Here is a 24445-nt window from a genome sequence, read left to right on the forward strand (position 1 = left end):
CACAGATCTCTGCACCAAAAAAAAAAAAGGTTTAAATTAAAAAAAAAAAAAATTCGACCATTTTGTTTTCGATCAAATTGGTTCGACCATTTGTCTGGTGCTAGAGGCTGCCACTGAGAGCGGGTGCATTCTAAGCTATCGAGCAGCCATTGAGATGGGACTCATTCACATCTTATATCGCCTCATGGTGCACAAGTACTTAGACCCAACGGCGAGCATCGAACAAGTCTTCCCAGCACTGTTCAAAGGCCTCGGAAAACTGAAGGACAGGCAGATTGAACTTCACATCAACGCCAGCGTCCCACCAGTAGCACAACACTACAGGGGTATCCTCATCAATATTCAACAGCAAGTTGAAAATGAACTAACCAAACTGCTCGAGGCAGACATTATTGAGCCAGCAGAAGGCCCCACACCCTGGGTCTCCCCTATAGTGCCGGTGCCCAAGAGTGACTCCCCCGACATCAGGATTTGTGTAGATATGAGGAGACCAAACGAGGCCATCCTGAGGGAACGACACCAAGCTCCGAGAATAACAGACATGGTACATCTTTTGAATGGAGCGACTGTGTTCTCCAAGCTGGACCTAAACAAAGGCTACCACCAGCTGGAACTCAGCAAAAACTCCAGGTATATAACAACATTTTCCACCCACCTAGGCCTATTCCGTTACAAACGGTTGAGTTTTGGAGTGTCCTCCGCGGCAGAAATCTTCCAAGCAGAAATTCACAATGTCATCAAACACGTGCCCAACTGTTTAAACTATAGCGACGGCATCTTAGTCTTCGGCCAAACTCAAGAGCAACACGATGACATGCTAATGAGGGTCTGCATGGCCCTTGAAGAAGCCCAGCTAACGTTGAACAAAGAAAAGTGTGAGTTTCGCAAGAAGACACTCAGGTTCTTTGGACACATATTTTCTGAGAAGGGAATGACACCAGACCCCGAAAAAGTAAGCGCACTCCGTGAAGCTGAACCACCCGCGACAACCTCAGACCTCAGATCCTTCCTAGGGCTTGCAAGCTATTGCACAAGATACATACGAGACTTCGAGTCCATCAGCGAACCTCTCAGAGCCCTCACCAAGCTAAACACCGAATTTGTCTGGTCCCCCAAATGCCAAGAAGCATTCCAAATTATTAAGGACCGTATCTCTGATGCCCGCAACATGGCCTATTTTGACCCCAAGAAGACCACAGAACTCATTGTGGACGCCAGTCCCGTAGGATTGGGTGCCATTTTCATGCAATTGGACAACAGAGAGGGCAGTGGGAAGCACATAGTATCCTACGCCAGTCGAAGCCTCTCCAAAACTGAACAAGCCTACTCGCAAGCGGAGAAAGAAGGACTGGCGGTCGTCTGGGCCTGTGAGCATTTTCATCTTTTTCTATACGGAAAACCTTTTGTAGTGGTAACAGACCACCAGGCACTCGTTTTCATTTATGGCAATCCTCAGGCGAAAATGCCACCAAGAATAGCCAGGTGGGCACTTCAATTACAGGACTACCAATTCACCATCATACACAGGCCGGGGAAGGAACAAAACCCAGTGGATTTTCTCTCCCGCCATCCAAGAGAAAAGAGTGGACCAGAACCATCCATTGCTGATCAGTATATAAGATACGTCAATCACAGCAGCACACCACAAGGGCTTGACATGGAACAAATAACAAGGGAATCTAACGCAGACCAAGGAATACAAATCATCCTAAGGTGCCTGGAAACGGGGAGATGGAAACATGCAAAGCAGATCCGCGAAGCAATGAATGAGGACCCAAAACAAGACATCACATGCTTCTTAGCGGTAAAAGAAGAACTCGCAAAGTCAGAGGAAGGACTACTGCTAAAAGGGACCAAGCTCGTCATCCCGATGAGCCTACGTCAGAAGGTGCTAGAACTAGCACACGAAGGACACAGGAGCATTGTATCCACAAAAAGGATGCTAAGACAAAAACTTTGGTTTCCCCAACTGGACACATCAGTGGAAGAACTACTGAAGAACTGTCCCACCTGCACCGTCATAAAGCCGCACACATTCCCTGAACCGCTAAGCATGACTGCGCTGCCTGAAGGAACCTGGGAAGAAATAGCCGTCGACCATTTCGGACCCATGGAAGGGGGTGAATACATATTAGTAGCCGTGGACGAATACTCAAGGTATCCCGACCTGCAGATAGTCCCGTCCACCTCCGCACATCATACCATCCCAGCAATGGATAGGATGTTCGCAACCTACGGAATACCCAAAGTAGTCAAGTCCGACAACGGACCCCCATTCACTGGACAAGACTTCCACAGATTTGCAGAATATATGGGTTTTCGCCACAGAAAAGTAACACCTTTGTGGCCTCAGGCAAACGGTACAGTAGAACGGTTCATGAGCAGCATCAAACGCACAACACAGATTGCGCGCCTCACCGGAGAGCCTGTCGAAAAACTGCTATGCCAACTCCTGCGAGACTACAGGAATACCCCACACAGCACCACTGGGAAGTCGCCATCAGAAGTGATGTTCTGACGAATGATTAGAACACGACTACCCCATGTAGCCGCTAATGAAGACCAATATGAGGACAACGCTGAAATGAGGATAAGAGACACTCTCATGAAGGAGAACATGAAACAAGCTGCCGACATCACTCGCCGGGCCAGAGGAAGTGACCTGGCACCAGGGGACATGGTAGTGGTCCGACAACCTCAACAGCGCAAAAATGTAGCTCCTTTCAATGAGGAGCCACTCATCATTGTCAAGAAGAAAGGGTCACTCATCACCGCGGAAGGGGACCGCCCGTCCATAACTTGAAACTCCTCATTTCAGAAGGATGCCTGGCACTCAGTACGCCGGTGACACAAGCATGAATGACACGTTCTCTCAGTGGCACGCTCCCTATGACGGAGACAGGGAAGACTCTGGAAACGACATGGCACCTGAAGAACGGGCAGAGCCATCTGCAAGAGTGAACTATCGACCACAGAGAACAATAAAAAAACCTCATCGCCTCATCGAAGAAATGGACTGAGGGCGCAACTAAATGTTTAGTAACGGGAGGGTGTGGTGTCGTCACTGTTTAGTTGATATGAGGATGAGTCCTCTTTCCATTATAATCGTTTAGTGGGCTGCGTCCCACGTGTTGTAGATGGGCGGGGTTACCGCCCAAACGGGCAGTTCGAGTCAGATATCGTTTGATTAAAGACGTGTTGCACCCCAGCTCCTGTGTCGGAGTATCCTTGCATGTGTGAGAGGATACTCGAGCGGCTGCGTGAGGAGGTCCACTATCACGATATCACAGGCATGTGTGCAAAGAGGTTATTTAAACATTCGGACATCGCATTTTTTCTATAGGTAATTATTTCTCTTATTTAAGGGCGGTTCAATGGTTCAAACTATTTTGTAGTGACTTTCGACTTAAGTTTTAAAATTAAAACTGAATAATCATGTTGTTGCTTGCGAACGATGATGTTTAACAGCGGGCGGTATTTGTTTTATTTGAACAGTAGATGGCAGCAGCGCTTTATTTATTACACACCGGTGCCTTCTTTCCTTTTTGCAAGCTGAGAACCCCGAATCGGTGTCTAGTATTCGGGAAAACAAAAGATGGACTTGGAAAAGAACGCCTTTTTAGGCTCCCGTGTACAGCGGCCATATTGAAGTATAGCGTCTCCAGTCTTGCGAACGGAAACATTCGATTGCGTCAAGAGTGCAGGGAAATTAAAACCAAGATTGCAAACATCTTTATCATCTTATTTAAAAAGGTACCAATACACGTATGCAACGAATTCATTTTTGAGCCATATATCTTGATACACACTATATTGTAAAGTATACAGATGGGTTTCATATAGTTTTGTAGTCTTTGATTTACTCTAGCTGTAAAATAACTACCAAGATGGCCTCCTCCGCACACATGCTAGCGGCTAGACTTCAATAGGGTCTCTTTTCTGGTTCCCTATCGCAGTTTAGATGTAACTTGGTTACTTGGGTCATATTTTGGTGGTGGTGTAAGTTATGTGTAGTTATTGATTCCTGCTCTGCTTCTGGTGCCGTATGGCATATTATCCCTGTCGTACTGCAGCTTGCTAAATGGATCAACCGGTAAGATGAAGGACTGTCAGAGCCGAATGGCAATCATCAGTGCTCTAAGTGGGATGAGAAAATGTTAAGGGAGTGGGGCGGAAGTGGTGTCACTAGAAATCAATAATATGGGGGCATTTTATAACAAAAGAAGCGTGGTGGTGACACATCAAATAAGGGTCACCAGGACAATAGCTATATTTTATCAAATAGGAAGTAAACACAGTGTTTTGGGATACACAGCGCCAACCTGGTCTAAATATAGCAGAGTACTGAAAAAATGAAATATTCTATTTATGTTTGATAAAAATTGAAAACTGGCAGCACCTGTTCCGTGGAGCCTGACACACAAAAAGCAGTCTCGAGTAATGCAAAGCGAAATCTCCGGTCTTGGTGCGCTCAGTGAAGAGTATTTTTTACAATAAAAGCAATCCAATACATGCATTTCATCAAATTGTTTTAAGATTAGAACAGTGTGCAGCTCAAAGCTGCTTCTTCTACCGTGTACCTGTGCCAACATTTACCTACTGGAGCACGTGCAAATATTTTGCTGTATCTAGGCAAAAAACATTATTATTATTGAGAGTTTATAAAACTACATGAATTATACAATCTGGTCCATAGATCAGTCACACATAATCCACCTGTGAACATGCACAACAAAGGAGAAAGGAGAATAACAAAAGGGAGGGAAAAAAAACACAATTACAGCCATATTATCAAAAAGATAATTAAAAGAACCAAATAACAAATGTCAAACTTTTATATGGGAGCAGTCTATAAAAACAGTGTTCACCAGCCATTGATGATTAGCAGTGGGCAGTTAGTAAAATATTGAAAAATGTCCAGAGTGCAATACAGAGTTAGGGTGTTGGGTGGTGCTACTTTTTGGTACATCTGTATAAACTAAGGTATACATTGTTTCCACATTTTTAACCGAGATCTGGATGAGATCTGCCTCAACGTATCAACTAAAAAAAGTGATGGTCGCTTGTTGTCTAACCTATCTAAAAAATGGTTCTTTCAAAGATGTAGGCCTGTCCCCACGATGACTCTGGATTTGCAAAAATCTGCTGCAACGAAAAGCAAAAACTATTGAATACTATTGGCTGTAAACCAAAGGTTCTGTTTTATGTTATAAGATAGAAATGAGAAATTAAGAGTTAGTCCTCACTCACTCGTATTAGATAGGCTTCTATTAAATAGCATGTCAATTTTAACTTGACGTGAAAATAGAAGTGTATAGGGCCACCGTTATCTATATAAACAAGTGATTTTGCAGGACTTAATTCCTATAGATACTCCCTCGAGTCTTACCTGCCATTGCAGTGAGTATTTCTTTCAAAATGGGGGGTTCTTCATGGTGGATCACCGCTGCCATTTTGAAAGTAAGTATTTATATGAATTGCATCATTATCATGCATACGTAATGATGTCACATTTGCGTGACCGTAGACGGGACAAATCCAAAAATAAGCAGCATTCCCACCAAGATCAACACTGACGCCTGAGAGGGCGTCCCCATGAGGTCAGAGGATGATGCCCAGATTCCCCGCACTACAGCCTTTGAGATCAGCCCTCACGTTAAGATGGCCACCACCTCTTTCACCATGATAATCATTGCAGCTGTCTCGCCCTTGGCCTGCTCTAGTGGTGAGACAACTGCTTATCCAGCCGATGCGATATGAGCCGGCTGGCCCTCAAGAAAGGCTGTTGCCTGTCTGTGCTTGTCCATGCACGGCCGTGCCCACCGGCCCCAGGACCCTCTCGCTCCCCACTGCAATGAGGCTCTGCTGGTGACGCCCTAAAACTTTCTCTTCTGATCCACAGCAGCAGTTCACTTCACCTGCGGCGACCTAGCCACATTTCCTGAAGGTAAGAGGATCACCTCTGCTGACTCCTGCCACCCTCATTGTCTTGATCCCTGCCCCTCCCATGGCACAATGCCATCATCTTCACTTACTGTACCTTACTCGCTTCTGTTGCTAGTCGCAGATACTTTACTCTTCTTAACAATGTCATTCAGCCCCGTGTTGCCTGGATACTGCCGGTATCCAACCTGCCATAACAATCTTTCTTGCAGGTTCATGACTGTTCAGCCTCGTGCTGGAAGGACTTCTATCTGTAACCCACCCTCTACGACCTATTAGCCTTGTGTTGCTCCTGTACTGCATTATGCCCTCAAACTACTTAACTCGTTCTGATCAGCCTCGTGCTGCACCTGCACACGTATTATCTGTGCAGCCCACCTACTTTAACTTATCAACCTCGCGTTGTATCTGCATTTTATTAAGTCAGTAGTCCACCTACCATGCCTATTGTACACCTGACGTGGCTCCCTGTAACATGACGCATGGCTTTGCCAGACTGTGCACCTACTCTAATTTTGTCTTTTGTGTATCTGTATATCTGATGTAGCCCCCCGTAACGTGGGAAAAGGTTTTCCCAGACTGTGCACCTACTCCAATTTTGTCTTATCTGATGTAGCCCCCCCATAATATCAGATGTGGCTTTGCCAGGTTGCGCGCCTACTCTAATTTTGCCTTTTGTGTATCTGTATATCTGATGTAGTCCCCAGTAGCATGTGACGTGGCTTTGCCAGACTGTGCACCTACTCCAATTTTGTCTTTTGCATACCTGTATATCTGATGTAGTCCGCAGTAACATGAGGGATGGCTTGGCCAGACTATGCACCTACTCTAATTTCATCTACAGTGCATACTTGTACATCTGCCGTAGCTGCCTGTATCATGAGGCGAGGCCCTGCCAGATTATGCTTCTCAAGATCCACTTGCATGTTGTAACCTTTATGCGTGGTCTTGCATCTTGTGGAATCCTACTTTGCACTTACTGTAAGTAGTGCCTAGATGCCTGAGGGTTTTGTGCGCTGCTATAAATACAAATTGTCCATAGTAAAATTTGCAAAGAATTTTTTCAATTTTAATTTTCTACATAATTTGTATGCATCTACATATAAAGCCACTGGTTGCAATCTTACACTCGGTGCAAAAGACAATCTTTTTAGTAACACATTTCTTTGTCCAGTAGAAAGAGTTTTCTTAGATACATTTACAACAGTATTATTTGACCTTAACGGTTCAAGTTGTATCTGACTCTGGACCTTGTTTGTACTATTATATTTTCTCTTTGCATGTTTTTGTCCCTTTCCTCCTTTTCCTCTTCTTCTGTGGAAGAAAGATCTGTAATGCTCTAGCTGGTTTCTAAAAAGAAAAGTCACTCTTTTATAAGAAACATTTAATCCATGTTGAAATCTGTTCCCTCTTCTATAGCATTTTATTTCAGCTAAATAATTCCACTTGGTTTAGAGTCTTCCCCCCTATAAACCCCTGGTTACATCAATTTCCTCTTTACGTTATACATCCGAGCTTGCTGATAAAGTGGGCGGTGTTTGGCCTGTGGATCCTCCTATTCTGTCATATTTTGGTTGATAAGTATACATTCTATCTAACTGGCAATCCTTATTGGCCCTAAATCATTTTCTTGATTTTTTTAAAACTAAATTTCATCCTGAAAATCCCAAAGGATTTGATCTAAGGTGTTAAAATTCTTTTTTGTGGACTCTGGTCAATCCATTTTTATTATTTCCTCTTCCAATTCTATGATTTCTTGTTCTGATTTAGAATGACTTTTTTTTTCTGAATGTTTGATTAATTTCATCATGTTAAACGAGGATTGTGATAGGTTATCATCCCAAACCTGTGCTAATTCCACATTGTCGTCTTCATCGAAATTAAGAAAAATTAGTATTCTTAAACCCTATGAACCATTTCATGTTCAAGATATTCCCCCAAGGTGACTATTTCCCAATACATAGCAATTTCTTTTTTATGTACCATTTCAAGTTTCATACATTTCTCCTCGAGAGTTTCGCCTTCTGTAATTTTTGTACAAAAGGGTGTAAAGTACTTCCCTTAGGCCCAAAAAGCGCTATTCTATCTTGATCTCTTCCTGCTCTAGGTGTACATTCTATAGGATCAGTTATGGGAGAAAGCACTCCAGTTTTGTGCCATCAAGAAGATTCTCCACACCGAAAGAGGAGGACTTTTGGAAAAAATGCTTAGACAACAAGAAGCAAAACTTATCTTTTTCTTCAGATGTACATCAGAAGGCTTGAACTCTGATCATGAACTTCGTTCATATTTAGGGTAAACCATATAAGTTTAAAAAAATGTTTTGTCCCAGGTGACATTTCCCTACATTTGGTCATGTTTTAAATAAAATGTATGAAGGAAAGACCGGTCAGTGTCATTGATGATCAAAGACAATATGAGTCAATTTCCAAATGGAAAGTAAAGAAAATAAGTTAAAATTATTTACGAAGTAAGGTTTTACATTTCCCTCAAATCCATTTAAAGATGGCTCTGGAAAAACAAGTCTTTCCTTGATGTTTGTTAATGAGGTAAGAACACAATCCTCTTTCCATGTTTATGGTCAAAAATAAAAAACAAGTAAGATCAAGATGGCACAAATTTACTCAAAAAGCTAGCACAAGGTGCTTATCATGGCACTGTGTGTTCACTGTGGAAATTGGGTAAGAAGTAAGGACTTTGTAGGCAGTTATTTTTCTAGTTATAACATAAGACTATTTTCTGTGTTTAGAAATTATTTCCTGAAAAATATAAATTGAAGAATTTAGATTGAAAAATCATACGGAAACCAATTGGAACTACTAATGAAGGTATTTAGGAGTTTAAAGGTCCTTATTTATTTATTTATTTATTTATTTTATTTTACTCTCGAATTTTAAGTGAAATTTGAAATATAATAATTAACAGCAATTTGTTTTTATTAACTTGCGGATAGGTTTGGTGCCACATACCCAAACATTTGGGTTTTTGAGAAATCAGTGACAAATCAGTAAATTAGCGATCAGGTAAGCGGTCTAAATTTTTGAATAATTAATTTTAGGGATGAAATAAATAAATGCACAGGCATGTTGTTAAAGATCACTGTGTGATACTCCCTGGTGTTTAGTACCAAAATAAAGTTCTATTTCTGAAAAATTGGTTTGATATTATATGTTGTACTACGACCGTTACTAATAATGTTTTTTCATTTTTGTTCTTCGTTTGTTTTTGAATGTTGTTTTTGTAGACAGAATGTGATTTTAAAGATAGGATGAATTGTTTAATAGATGTGAAGAATGTCATAGTATGCCTTGAAAATTCTCTCTAGAGGTTACAAATTATAGATGTATCTCTAAGCAAAACGCGTGTTGGCAGTATCTAGTTTGTGATTTATTGAAAGGCAGTGTTGAGGTTGTGATTGATTGAAACTTGTGATGTACAGTTTTGTATGATGGATATTTGTTAATAAATAACTTGACAATATGTCAATTTTGGATCGGTTATCTACGGGTGTTATTCCCAAATATCAGTCAGGGGCTAGTGGGAGGGAAAACACACCCCCTAAGGGGAAGCACCATTTGCATTAAGTAGAAACATGCTGTGTGCTCCCTCCTTCCCTTCATTGGACCATGAAGGAGAAGAACATCATATATAAAGAGGTGATTGAGGCATTCCAAAGACCCTCTGGCCATGAAGAGGACCGAGTGATGGCCCTGGAGCAGTGCACTGGCAGAGATTGAGTTTACTCCCCTCATCTACTCCCAGTGGAGGGTGTTGATGACAGCGAGGATCATATGGCTCCTGTATGTAATAATGCTGAGAGGAAACCTTGACCCTTGTAGATTTTCTAGGCCACAGTAAATGTCCCCTTTGCCATAGCTGATCCAGATTCCCAGGAATGGGTGTCTGCTGGGTGTGTGGGTGAATAAGCAGATGCTTTTACTAGGGCCAAAGTAGATGCCTCCACCAGGAATAGGATGAAGCTGAAATACCCTCAAAAGTATCAATATTACACAGGTGATGGATACTAAGGGCTTCCTTTTCAAACTATGGAGCATATAGTTCTAAAGAAATAGACATGGATTAGTTCATATGTTAAAATAGTCATGTGAATGTCTTGGGTCCTCCGATTCAGATTTTGTACTTGGCAGAGGAAGCGTAGTTTCCAGGGCAGAGTCTGGATCCTGGATCTGAGTTTTCTTGGCAATGCCAATGGTTCTTTGACATCAGATGAGTAAAGGGATTTTGTTGAAGATCAATCCTAAACTCTTTGTCATAGCGGAGTCTGAAATTGTTTGTAAACTCATTTGTCAAAAAGTGTGAATATGTTCACTTCCATGGGCAGAGCTCAGGCCTCCAAGCATAGAACTTTCACTCCACTGATCTCTACCAACAGTATTCGAGCCAGAAGCTGCCTGACTGGGATGTCTTCACCCACAGGGGGTAGTAAGCAATATCTTTTTGGTAAGGACACGTTTGTTGTTTATCCTCACTTCAAGATGGAGATGATTGTACTGTTAAGGTCAGGAGATTGGTTAGTGAGGTTAGATTTGAAGGCCACTTATCTCACCATCCCCATTTCCCAGGAGCCCGTACCAACGGCAACTTTTAAATCACACTCTTTGGTCGCCCAGGACCCTGTTTGCTCCCCCTCGCCCTATTTTTCCTTACCTACCATGCACGTGCCCGTTCTAAATGCACTACCTTACTTTTCTTTCTCTCTCTCTCTCTCCCTCCACAGCCTGCACCACTTTTCTCTCCACTCTTCCCTATCCTTCAGCCTCCTCCCAAATGCTACTCAGGCCGCTCCACTCTCCCTCCCATCCCACCCACTCGAACATCATCTACTTTACCTGCTTCCCTTCATCTACTCCAGCAGCTTCTTCCTCTACTTCTCATTTCATGATCAGCAAGGACATACTCATCTGGCACCGACCAGGCACCCTCAACCACTTCTTTGATTTTGAACTTTTTTTCCTCAAAACATTCCCAACTTATGTCCCTGAATTTTAATGGGTGACATTGTGAAAAATTCAACCATCCGCACAGGAACTGTGCGCTCGCCTGTGCTTTTTTGATGAACATGAATGATGGGAGATCACTCAGAAAATGTGTGGGGCTAATCCGCACACATTTTCCTCTGCTCACCGCACAACAAACACATAGTCATGTTTACTCCGTGGGGGGCACCGCTTACAGGCGTAGTCCTCCCTGTCACATTTAACTGGAATGTGACAGCCACTAGTACATCAAAGCATCTCAAGAAGGGGGAAGGCAACACCTTCCTCTGGCCATGGCCAGCCTAATTAAAATATCAAAGGCTCCATGGATCCGCCCTCTCTATTGTCCAAGTTCTGCTGGTTGCAGCATATACTGCTGATTTTATTTTTTTTTAAACAATTTTTATTATTTTTGTTAACACCACACCAAACATTACAAACATTGAGGACATTCGCATATGAATTTTGTTTCATTATGTTCACTCGTTGTGCATCGCCGTCCTCCCCCCTCCAATCCCCTTAACTCGAGCCCCTGCTTCAATGCCACTAGCTTGCTTGTCTTCCTCAATAGTCCCCCTCATGTCATCTTCACCAAGATCTGCCTGGGGGGTTCCCACCATTGTGGCCACCAGTTGCCTCCACGCTATCAGGGGTCCCGCTTCTTCCCCCCCTCCTCTACTGATTGCTTCATACCAAGCTGCCGTCTCTTCATCTGCCCACTTCAGGAGGTCAGCCCACCACATCTCTATTCTGGGCCGTTGGGCAGCCTTACAGCCCATTGCGATTCTCCGTTTGGCCAGGATGTCTGGCCTACATCCTTTCATCTTACTAATGTGCTTCAGGTTACGTAGTCTGGCGAAAACCCCCAGCATGCATGCCCAGACTGACTCCACCTCCAGTGTGATCCCCTTTTCAGCTAGGCGTAGCTTAACCTCTGTCCAGAATCTACCCACCTCCGGGCAAGCCCAAAACATGTGTATCAACCCAGCTTCCACCTCCCCGCACCGTAGGCATTTCTGTATTGCTGAGCATCCAAACCTGGCAATCCTGCTAGGGGTCATATATGCCCTATGAGTGACGTATAACTGGATCTGTTGTAGCCTTGCGTTACAGGACACCTTCTTGTGATACCTTTGAACTCTATCCCATTGTCCATCCAGCATAGGTTCTCCCACCTCCTCCTCCCAGTCTCGCCTCAGTTGGAGCACCTCCTTACCCACCCTAGTCATCAATAATTCGTATATGCGGGATATTTCGTACCCACCCTCCGATATGTCATACATCGTCTCAATGACCATATCAGGTTGCTCCACTAGCACTTCCGCAGGCCACCTTTCCCACACCCGTTTGATGATTCTTATATAGGTAATGTATTGGCCTTTGAGCACCCCGGTATCTTCCATTAGCCTCTTGAAGTCTAGTGCCTCCCCCTCTTGCCATACATCACCGAGGGTCGCAAGGCCCATCGGTTCCCAGTATCTGCGGATCCCTATTATCATTTGCAAATCCTCCCCGTATAGCGCCACTAACGGCACCTGCAGGAAGCATGGGGTCGGGTTTCCCACCACCTGCCACGCTTTGTTCCACATTTCCCAGCCCAGTTTCAACAGTCCCGCCCTTCCTTGCAACTTAGATTTAGGCAACCATACCACCTCTCTCAAAATAAAAAGGGGGCGGTGTCCTTGTACAATAGCCTGGTTTCAGCTGTCTCCACTTCGGACAACCATCTGGCCACGTACTGGAGCTGCCCCGCCAGATAGTATAGCTCGGAATTCGGTAGGTTTATACCCTCCTGTCACACAGATTTTGTAGCTTCCATAGGGTCACCCTATTCCTGGAGTTGTGCCAAATAAAGCCCCTGCATAAGCTGTGGACTTTCGCAAAAAAACATTTGCGGAGCATGTATGGAATGTTCGTAAAAAAGTGCAGCAGTCTCGGCAGGACCACCATCTTGATCAGCGCCGCCCTACCCATCATGGCCAGGGGTAGCCTGGACCAAAACCCCATGCTATTTTGAATGCCTATCACTGCCCTCTCCGTATTGTGCTTGTGTTCGTGCTCAGCCGTGTGGTAGCATACTGATGAGAGTTAATTGAAATAGACCTGATCGCAGAACTGACAAAAGGGGACAGGAAACCCAACACCTCTTTGATATGCAATGTGTCAACTTGAAGCTAGCTCCCAACCCTCTGTTTGAAGGGCAGTGAAGGGGGCATGTCTGGGACAACTTTTTACAGTAGGCCACCCCTGCAGGGAGACCCCCTTTCAGAGGGAAGAACTATGTGAATTGATGGAGACCGAAAGTCTGTTCTCGCCACAAACTTCAAGGGAGACTTGCTGTCAACGTTTGAGGGTCTCACCTGTGTTTCCTGGTCGCTGTCGGAAACCTCTGATCCTGATAAGGCGGTTGTGAGTTCCTTGGGAGATCCCTTCTTTGTGAAGAGATAGGGTCTGTCCGGGAGCTTGCCACTTTTGTTGGACTGTGGAACAGCACCAATACGAAGGGCATGCTCCCTGCGCAGCCCTGAAAGGGGAAGAAGACAGATGGCACAAGAAAAACCTGTTTGGTGTTTCCAAGCAAATGAAGAGCAGTCCAGTAATCCAGGTAAGAGTTCCACAGAGCAAACAGTGAGACGTAGGATGGCTTAGTTCTGTAATTCACAGGAAGCGAGGATGTTTGTACAGTATTCCAGTACGGGGTCTTGAGCAGTAAGCACGAGGTACAGGACTGTAGGTGGTATCCAAAGGAAGAAGCAGCAGACCCCCAATGGCTGTTGTTCCCAGCAGGCAGGTAAGACTCCACAGAAGAGAAAGCAAGGACAGGAGGAGGCTACTTTAAGAACTCCAATACAAAGAAGCGAAGGAGAAAAGAGAGCAGGTAATAGCAGCGCACTGCGTACTGCTAGAGCAAGATGGTAAGCGTTTGAAAACAGCTCCAGCCGGTACACGTGTAGACAAGAAGGAAGAGGACAGCATAAACCCAAACGCACCGAAAGGAATAATAAAGAGCTTTGATTCCGCCTGGATGGAAGAAGGCACCGGAATCGCTGCGTAGCCCAAGGGAGGACAAAAACAAAATACCCAAAAGGAGAAATGAAGGAAAAGAAAGAAACGGAAGGGGGGAGAGAGAGAGAGAGAGAGACAGAGAGAGAGAGCGCCGGTAGCGGGGGAAGTGCAAGGCAAGCTTGCGACCGGCAAAATAGATAAAAATCAAAGGGAAAGCTCACAAAGCAAGGCAAAAGACCAGCAGAGCTGGTCTTGGAAACAAGGAGGTAGAATTGGTCAAAATAACTTTTACTGAAAGGCAAAGGCGAGCGATCAGGAACGGAGCAAGAGTTTTCCTAGAGTTGCAACGCGTAGGGTGGCGGGCCACAGAGCTGATCTAGGAAGTGGAGTAAAAAGACTAGAAAGGTACCCAAAACATCCATGGCACGTTAATGGCAGATCTTCCACTGTGTCCAGTGCTTCCAGGAACCTGCCCTCATGACACTTGCGCTTTGATCAGGAGCCACAGAGAGTTCAATTAACTAGAGAGACACTTTGATCCACAACAGACAGGAAGATGGGTGGGATTTAGTAGTACATGTTGTCACCCCTTAACTTTCCTGTTGCAAAGCACTCTGGTTATGACCTCACGCATAACAGAAGATTGTTGGTGAGGACCCAGGATTGGTTCATTAAGGTAGGCTTAGCCTGCACCAATCACTGAGGCCTATTTGGCTTTAAAAGAGGGCTGATCCCCTCACTTAGCAGATCATCCGATGACTTTGAAAGAAGTAAGAAGAAGGACACATTTTGACCCTGGCTGAAGGTACAGTCTGCCTTACAACTTACGTTAGTGAATGAAAGCCAGGATTTCCAAGAGGGAAGCAAGATCCCTCTCCTAAACATCTCCCACAAAACACAGGGAGCTACCAGACTCAGAGGATCCATCCAGCAGCTTCAAGACCGGTACCCAGCCAGCACACAGTGTGCCTTGCTAGGTTCTGCCAGCAAGCTTCCTAGGTGGGAAGTGCCAGAGAGTCTCGGAACAAAGGACAAGGCTGTTGCCTGCAAACACTCTCCTCAGCTTTGGCCCGTCCGCCTTAAAGGATGACACAAGCCCTGCAAAGAAGCTAGGAGGAATGCCACAACAACCATCAACCAGCGTACATCTTTTAAGGACATTTTCGAGGCCGTCGAGCCCTTGCATCGCGACAGGCTGCACCAGTGACTGTTGTCACCCTGCAGTTACTAAAGCTGTTCGAGACGCCTCGACCAGCGTTCCAGTTCCGCCAACCAGCACAGAGGCAACGATTCTTGACCCTGAGCCGCCGTGTAGGCCAGCCTGCAGCTGTCCGTCCAGCCTTGCTTGGCGAACTGCCTGCTGCCTGAGACCCGCCGCTGTCTCCCGTCTTGAACTCTGTCACAGGAGCTGCCAAGAGTCCTGGAACCGACTTCCGACTTAACGCTGTCGATTATCAAGATCATCTCTAGCACCAGGTGCATTGTGGTTCTGTCCCCCTGGTCTTCTCCGAAGTCCCCTAGTGACATTTACAACCCCTTACTCCCTTGATACTGAAACCAAATAACCTTGAACAGTTAAGACAAATTGCTTTACCGACTACCCTCCTGCAGTGTTGTAAGGAACTCGTGGTGGCAACAGTAAAACAGACCCAAACGATCAACGGTGTTTATTTAAACAGTAATCTAAACCTAAATCCAAGATGGGAGCCAGCTTCTACAATCGAAATAATAAGAATACAGTCCTAGTTCAGTTTAGTCAAATAAAAAGGCCTATACTAAAAAAAACTATTGCCAACACCTTACAGCTAAATTACAAAAACAGTGTGGGGCAGTGTTCTCAAGAAAAGAAAGAAGTGTTTCCAAATAATAGGTCAGGATGTTATGGCCGCAGTCTCCCTTCCCCACGTTTTCTATCACGGAACAAAGGCGGGACTCAAGCACATCACGAGGTGACAGTTCCTTTCAATGGTGCTAGGACCTTCCGGGGCCAAGTTTCTTGTCTGCCAAAGTCTTTTGCATTAAAAGGTCAGCTGCACCAAAAACAATAAACAGAAAGTTTTCTGGAAATGGCAGAAAAGTAAATACCATAAAACCGGAGGCCTTAATTATAATTAATGTGAATAGTTATTAGCCCCTTAGCCTTTAGGTTATATAATTTAAACAGTTTTTAGAATGTGCTGTGATTAAGTGCCACATTGAAACAACATAAAAATTATTATATTTTGTTTCTTCTTTGTGAGACACCACCTGTTTGTTTTTAATTGTGCTTCAGATTAGAGCAGCCTGGAAGAGACACTTAAACACTGTCATGGAGGATGCAAATTGGGAAGGGGCACTTATGTACCACTGGAAGGTCTTGAGAAATGCTAGATTTAAGATGACGCTATATGACCTAGTGCATAGGGTGTATCTGGCCCCGGTTTGGATGGCTTGAATGTTCGCAAACTACTCGTCCCGTAGCTATAGATTCATGCAGGAAAATGCAGGATTGCTGCATTTGTTATGTGGCTGCCCTGTGATACACACATTTTGGAAAAGGGGGCATATCAAAATGCGCAAGTTGAAAACTGGGACTTATTTGTATACGCCTCGGGTCTGTCTGTTGGGAATGTACCCTAGAAGAGGTCCGATGGTCCTGAACCATGAGATAAAGTTTGTAGATCTCGCATTTGTGTTGCCGAAACAGAGGATTGCGTTAGCCTGGAAGGACAGAGCATGCCTGCTTATTGAGAAATGGTTGGTGCACCATAAAAGTTGGTCACTCTCCGAAACTGAGGTCTGGATGAGAGCCAGAGGGGGTGGGGCAAATAAGGCAGACGATACACAGATGGCCTGGAATTGTTTAACTCAGTCACTGTGTCATCCCTCTGATAATAAGCCTCTGTTTACTGAAGGGGGATGGTTGACCCGCCAATACTGTTGGGATTGTCTTCTGGAAGAGACTGGAGAATATAAAAGCCCACTGGGAGTTATTGCTTGTGGGTGGCACCCGCAATAGTGAGATGAATACAGACAGGCATTCGGGAGGTCTGGGGGTTGAGTTGAGGTTGTGAGGGAGGGCTTGGTGTGAACTTGTATTAATGTTGGGGGATGAACATACTCTATGTGACAATCGGGGAACTGAGGCATCAGGATCTGTTATGTGTTTTTTTTTTAATGAAGGAAAGCAATACAGGATTTTTTAAAAAAAGAACTTCAATTCAAGCGTGAGTCCAAGGACCCCCTACCTTGACCACCTCCACATCTTGCTCCAAGCGCTCCCTTCTCCACTTGCTCACTCCATTGAATGCCCCTTTACTAAGTTAAACGTGGTCTATCTCCTTCATATCCTGCTGCTACTTCACCCATCCTGCCTCTGTCCTCAACCATTGATCTCCCTACCCATCCAGCTGCTTAAGATAACAAAGTGCTGCTGCTTATGCCCATAGCACAATGAGAGACCACACTGTTCTCACCACCTACAAGGACTCTCCACTGACCAGGACTACAAATCACAACACTGCCAAATCCTCCAATAGCACTAATCTAACTTGCTCTTTCCGCTTTGCACCCACACAAACTATCCAAAACCCTCCAGGCCATGTCCCTCTGCCCCAAGAAATGATCCATCACTCAATTTCCTCCTCTCTCCTTCTTCTCCATTAAATGCTCACCTCTTTGCCTTATTTTACCTTGCTCTGTCTCAACTGGTATCTTCCCAGCTTGTAACAGAACAGCTACACTTTCTCCTAAAGAAGCCAAGTGCTGATCCCAACAATCCTTCACTCTACAGACCTGGTTCTCCTTTCCTACGATTGTAAAATGATTGAGAGTGTGGTCGTCAACCACATAGTCAACTATCTTGAGCTATACTCGGTTGCCGATGCCTCCCTCCAATCTGCATTTCTGTATAAACACTTTATAGAAACTGCACTAGTCCTTTTTGCCAGTTCTCTTTATACTGCCTACCATTCTCACTTCCCTTCCATTCTCATTCTTCTCAGCCTATTACTTTTGACACTAGATCTTCCTTCCCTCCTTCCAAACTATTTACCGTCTTGCCTTCAAGGACTCCATGCACGCCTGGGTGTCCTATCTCTCTGAACCCTTCTGCTCTATCTCATGGGACTCCAGGACCTCCTTACCAACCCCCCTTCCTCCACCCCTTCTTCCTGTGGGTGTTCCTCACAGATCAGTCCTAGACCCACTACTCTTCACCTATACACTTCCTCCCTCGGCAAACTCATTTCCTCCTTTAGATTTAACTATCACTTTTTTGTTGACAGTACTCAGACATTCTTCTCCTTCTTCTCCTTCACCACTGCACTGCAATCTTTAAAAGCATAACTAATTTCCTCACTGTCGTCCACCACTGGATGTCTCTGCAGTGCCTCATGCTAAACTCTCCAAAAAAGGAAATACTCTTTCTCCATGCCTTTCATGGCAACCCCTCTCTCCCCTCTCCCTCCTCTTTCCCTCGACAGCTTCACCCCCTCGCCTTTGGCTTACAATCTTGTGGTTCTCTTTACAGTGACCTGAATATCTAGCAGTTCATCACTGCCACTACTACCATAGCCAGACACAACCTGCTAAACTTTAAAAAAAAATCTACACACACCTCACGCACCATTCATCTAAAACCCTCATTTCTACTCTTGTGCTCAGAAAACTGTGAGCTACGTTGCGAGTCTACTTCTTGGTGCACCCTTCTACTCTTTTGCTTTCCTCAAGAAAGTCCTCGGCTCTGAGAAGGGGATCGCTTTCAACCAATGCAGACCTCCCACCCTATCTCTACCTATGGTCCCCACACTAGATGGCTCTCCATACAAAATAGCCATTTAAATTCCTGCTACTAGTCAATAAATCCATCTGTGGTATTTCCCCCCACTGCCTCACTGAATGCATCCCACGTTACTCCCCTTTCTGCTCCCCAACTCTTCACAACCTACCAGCCCATGTGCCTCCTCTCACTTTCTTTACTTTTTCCCTATTTGCGCCAATGGAATACTCTACCCCTGGCCATTGTGACGAATCCAGGGAAGTTGTCCCTTTTCCCCAAAGGGGAACCATCCCCTTTGGGACTAGGGAGGTGAGCCTGCTTACCTTAAAATCCCCTAGGGGACAGGGCAAGCGTGATCTCATTCGGAGTGCCCCCCCACCCTCTTTGGAGACAAGGAATCCCCAGATAAAGATTTTGTTACGCCTCCCTTGAGACAAGGATCCCAAATGTTTGTAGGCTACATGGGGATTGTACAATGTAATACTGTGCAGGGGCCTCTAAATGTGAATAGCTTGGTTAAGGACCCCACTCATTTGACATTGATTCCTGCAGTGAGGAACCAATGGTGTCTCCTCTCTTGTTCCAGGGAGGAACATAAAACTTCTGAGTTCCATACACATGGGGGAAGATCCAAGCCAAGGGCGCAAAGCAGAAGTCTGTGCCATAGCTCGGAGAGGACGGATCCTGGAAGCAGGACCGCACCAACTGAGTGGTGGCTGGAGGACACCCGGAACCTGTGGAATGCTGCCGAGTCTAGGCGGGCGAAGAGCCTGAGGATCTCAGCTCTACCAAGGAAGCGAGCTTCCGCAGACGCAGCATCCAGCATTCAGCAGCTATGATGCCTAGTGAAGAAGGTGCTGAGCGACCATGACGGAAGCGCAGTTCCGTAGCCGCCTCCCCCAGCGGCAAGCACTGCAGAGAACCAGCTATGTGGCTAACCTGGTGGAGTGGGCAGGAGGGCGGTTAAGCACCGAAATTCCCCACGAGGGAGTGAGGACAATGCGCAACCCAGATGGCCAGATAGACCACACCGGGCTGGTCTACCAGTGACCTGCAAATCAGAAGTCCAGAGAGGACGGACAGCCCACTCTTGGCTGAGCTATCAGACACAGCACGAGGGGGGGGGGAGAGAGAGGAACAGACCACAGGAGGGGGCAAAAGCCATAAGAGACTTGGACTGTTTACAGGACTGGATAAACCACTGAGGGCTGAGAAACCAGATTCCCCACGGTGGGTGAGAAGCGTGATAACCCGTGCTGGGCTGAGAGAAATAGCGATATAATAGAGACTGAAACACCCTGGAGGGGTGAACACGAAACACGAGTTTAAGCAGGAATCCAGGACGCGTTGTAATACGCGAAGTCCCCTTTCCTAGAAACCAAGGGAAGTTGCAGAACTTGTTTTGAACTGCGTCTGCAGGCTGAGGCCTGAACCAGAGAGAGAAAGAGAACCAGAGACACAATTGGGTGGTACCAGGAACCATTCAGCCCAAGCCAAACCAAAAGGAGTGAAACTACTTTTTAGGTTGAATTTATGTTTTCTTCCAGTAAATAAAATAGGTACGGAGAGAGGACTGATTTTGTTTTGGTAGACGTCTTGACGAGCACCTGTGTGTTATTCTCCTTTTAATAATAGAGAACAAAAACCATAGAAATAGGGCCGGAAGAGTCATTCTGTTACTTTAATAAAACTGAATTACTGAGAACATGTCTTCATGTGGTCCATGAAAGTATTATAACCTGCTTCTAAGAGGCAAAAATAGTGCATTGCACAATAAAGAAAGGTGGATTGAGCAATGATAAGTAAATCCAATTGGGAATTGGCAGTGTTGAAAACATGCCTGTATTGTGAGTAGGCGGCACCAGGGATAATCCTTAATGAGCAAAGTGGTGAATCAAGTGGTGAGGGTACAGGAGCCAGAGCGGAGCAGGGCCAGAGCAACAGACCAGGTGTTGGAAGGAAGGAGGGGATGGGAGAACATGGTGCAGAAAATGGTGTGGGAGACCTGAGGCAGATCCAGGTAAATGACACCGCGTTCACCTACCCCCATTGACTCAATGTACGGGCTTACGAGATGTGCGAGCTAGACTCTGGCATAGGCCACAGATTTCCTAATGCGGAACAGTGTTAACGTTCGAAGGGTTATCATTTTTAACATGCAGGCAGAGCTCTGAAGCTTCCAAAATATAAATGTCGGAGACAGCCTCAATTGTTTGCCCCATGAACAGGCGTGTCCGCTCAAAACGTGGACTACTCAATTCATGACATAAGCAATTAATTATTTATTTTTGACAAAATTTCAAAAAGAAACTATTAGAGAAATTTAAAAAAGAAATCCTCATTGGGTCTACTATACACATTAATTAATACTACATTCACACCCCGGAAGGGCACTCAGACAGTCAGGTGGATGGAAAAGTAGACGATAACACTGTGTACTGCCCGCTTTTTCCAGCCACCTGAGGCGCTTCTTCCAGGTGATGCCATTTTGATTATGGAGAGGCAAAAGGGAGCATCTCCCTTTTGTGTCCCCACATCCCCCCCCCCTCCTCACCACCCCCAAAGACATCCCGCACCTTTTCCGCACCCCCCCTGCTTCCCTCCCCACTTATCTGCTGGACCGAAGCTTTGTGCTCTGAACCCGGTGCTCCTCCCGCTGGCATCCGCCATATAAATAGAAAAGGGACTAATTCCCTTGTCCAACGACTGGGGCCACCGTTTTTTTAAAAATCAGGCGTCTGATCTCGCTTAAACCACGTGGAGCCCATCGCCCGTTGAAAAATAAAATAACACTATTTGCAATCACCCGCAAACCCCAGAGTGCAGCTAGCTATCACCCACTTGTCGGGGGCGGGGGGGGGGCATACATGGCTAGAAGTGGCCCACAGCACTCGCCGAGGCTCTGGCTTCCCTCGAGCCCGTCTAGGCTCAGACTGGCTGGCCGATACTGCCCATGTTTGCCCTCCAATGTGGGGATGATTGCTACAACAAACCTAGATTTCTAACGTATTAATTAGTAGAAAAAACTTGCTAACCAATAAATAAGGTCTTATCGCATCATAAGCAATATGGCAATTCAAAACATGTGGTCGAAAAATAATGATGATATATTATGATATTGTCTGCTTTGAATAATGATGTGAAAAGATATAATTGAAAAATAATGTTTCTCTCGGCAGAGGCACCCGACAAGGCTGCCCCTTGTCACCACTATTATTTGCTCTTGCCATCTAACCAATGGCTCATATGATTAGGGAACGCCATAGGATACAGGGAATAAGGTTAATGGGACCCCCTGAAATAATTTCCCTCTATGCAGATGACGTATTACTATATGTTAGGGACCCACAAGTGAACCTTGATCCAATAATGCGTGATATTATGCGAGTGGGAGAGTACTCAGGCTTTGTAGTGTACTACACCAAATCTGAAATTGTTCCGTTATTGGCCTCCACAGGGAAACCAACTGGGGACTTCCCCCTGAAATGGTCACCTGATCAGATCAAATATCTAGGGGTCACTATATCGAGGGAGAAGAGCACACTCCTTCAGGGACACTATGCTGCTCTAGAACGATATGTTGGGTAAAGAATAAGTAGGTGGAAACCTGTAACCCATTATGCTAGCAGATAGGCTGGCTCTAGTTAAAATGATGCTTCTCCCCAAATTGTTGTACACTTTCAGAAACAACCCCCTTTGGCTGGGCAAAGCATACTTTGCTAGGCTTCACGGGACCCTTGCCCAATTCCTTTGGCATGCGGGGGCTGTTCGAAAGAAATGGAATTGACACTGCTACATGACAGAGGAGGTTCTGCGGCACCCCACCTTGAAATATACTGGTTTGCGGGCCAGGCGCAATTTGCCTCCTTTTGGTACGGGAGTGAAGGCACCCCACTACAGGTCAGGTTAGAAAATTTAGCAGCAGGCAAGACTGACACCAGAACACTGATATTGGATGCAGAGTATAAAGATGACTGCCCCTATAACCTGGTACTCAGTACTATAACTGCGTGGCAAGCTATTTTTGTGAAAATGTGTGTGACACACCCATATTATAAGTGGTTACCATTGTGGAAATTCCTTGGCCTCTCCCCCATCTGGGATAGATCAATTAGTACACACTGGGGACAGATTGGATACACGGCACTGTGGGACCTATTCCCAAAAGGAAGATTCCTTACACTGCAAACATGGAAACACAGACATAAGGCCACTGCAACCGAGATTAGCGCAGCTATTCAGGCTGAGATCAGCGGTTTCTACAAGGTGGGAGGGTTTCCCTCTTGAGCCCACGGAAAATGATTGTCTCATGTACATCTCCAATTCAAGCGGAGGACGTAGACTGTTGGCCCCCCTATACAGAATGATAATGAGTAAGGTAGATTTATTGAACCCTAGGGTGTGGCCCCAGTGTGCTGCAGATGTAGGCACAGACCTCTCAGACAAACAATGGATCCGGATGTGGATGCGCACCAAAACGCTATAGCTGAATTCCAGGTTTAAATTGACGCAATACAAAGATTTTAACAGATTGTATTATACCCCTGATAAAATCAGTAAAATATACCCGACAGTGGACAACAGATGCCCAAGATGTAAACGTGGCAATGCGGACCACTTACTCATGCTGTGGAGCTGTTGCAAGCTATGTGTCTTTTGGTCATATCTGCTGACTACTTATCGGAAGTGGTGGACGTGCCTGTTTCATTTTCACCTATGGGTGCGTTATTTGGTCAGTGGGCAGATATGCCAGCGAGATGACTTAGATCTTTCCTTAATATGGGTTGTATAATAGCCAAATGGTGTATATTGCGAAAGTGGAAGGACAAAGCCCCCCTCAGACTCTAGAGTAGTTCACAGACCTGACGTGGGTCGAGAGATTTGAGGAGCTTTATATTGGGATACTACTGTGTACTTCAAGACCCAAAGATAAATAGGGAGAACTCTGAGTGTAGGACATATTGGCCCAATGGGGTGGGGGGGGTGAGGGGGGCGAGTGCAAGTGGACTGCTCACCAATTGGGAGGAGCCATGTTTATATATGTGTTAATTCATTTGTCAATGATGTATAGACGAGAACTGCCGAGATATCCTTTTCATGATCATGTACTCTGTGATTGCCAAGCTTGAATAAAGGTTTAACCAAATATAAAGGCTAAACGTAGTCTTACGTGAATTCATATGGTGGCAACTCTTACTAGCTGCATTGGATAGTATGTGAAACAAGCCAGTAATCTATAATTGCTCCATTAACCGGTCTTGTACTGTGCTATGCTTAGTGACGTGCAGAACACTTTACCCTTACTTTGAGATGCATGTTGAAGAATCTGTAGGCTATAACGTATTGTTTCCAGCTGTCTTTCTTTGGTTATTGTCCATCAATGTTTTCTACATCATTTTGTATACATATGTTGGCATTGGTTGTTTACTGTTTTGAGCTTGCAGTCCTCTGCTGAAGAAGGGCATCAATGAACAGTCTCGTATAGACGACCATTTGGCTTCGATTTTCCTTATTTTATTATGCTCATGTGGCCAGAAAAGCATCAAAGCACAGTGAGACCAAAACCGAGAGAACTGGCAGATGCGAGAACAGAGGGGTATTGATTTTCTTTCTGAAAGGGGTCATATCATTGATGTTTGTGCCAAAGCACTGAATGTGCAACTATGAGAGATGGATTCAAATGTTTGCTTCCCACCTTTATGAAAATTCACTAATCTGTTATCGTGTGATGACATATTAA

General features: G+C 45.1%; 1 protein-coding gene across 8 annotated transcripts in view; it reads left to right on the plus strand.

Moving 5' to 3' along the window:
* Positions 1 to 3165: 3165 nt before the first annotated feature.
* TRMT2B (tRNA methyltransferase 2 homolog B) overlaps positions 3166 to 24445 on the plus strand; it is a 584889-nt gene continuing 563609 nt past the window's right edge. For 3 of the 8 annotated variants that reach the window (XM_069613014.1, XM_069613017.1, XM_069613013.1), the window contains exons 1-2: positions 3884 to 4093; positions 8897 to 8966. The gene's annotated coding sequence lies outside the window, so the exon portion shown is untranslated. Of the gene's footprint in view, positions 3344 to 3552; positions 3754 to 3870; positions 4094 to 8692; positions 8772 to 8896; positions 8967 to 24445 lie in introns of those variants that run through there. The other 5 variants (XM_069613010.1, XM_069613015.1, XM_069613012.1 and 2 more) reach the window with 4 other exon arrangements.

The sequence above is a fragment of the Ambystoma mexicanum genome, chromosome 5p (assembly GCF_040938575.1).
Source record: "Ambystoma mexicanum isolate Mex_15411 chromosome 5p, UKY_AmexF1_1, whole genome shotgun sequence".
Classification (NCBI taxonomy): domain Eukaryota; kingdom Metazoa; phylum Chordata; class Amphibia; order Caudata; family Ambystomatidae; genus Ambystoma; species Ambystoma mexicanum.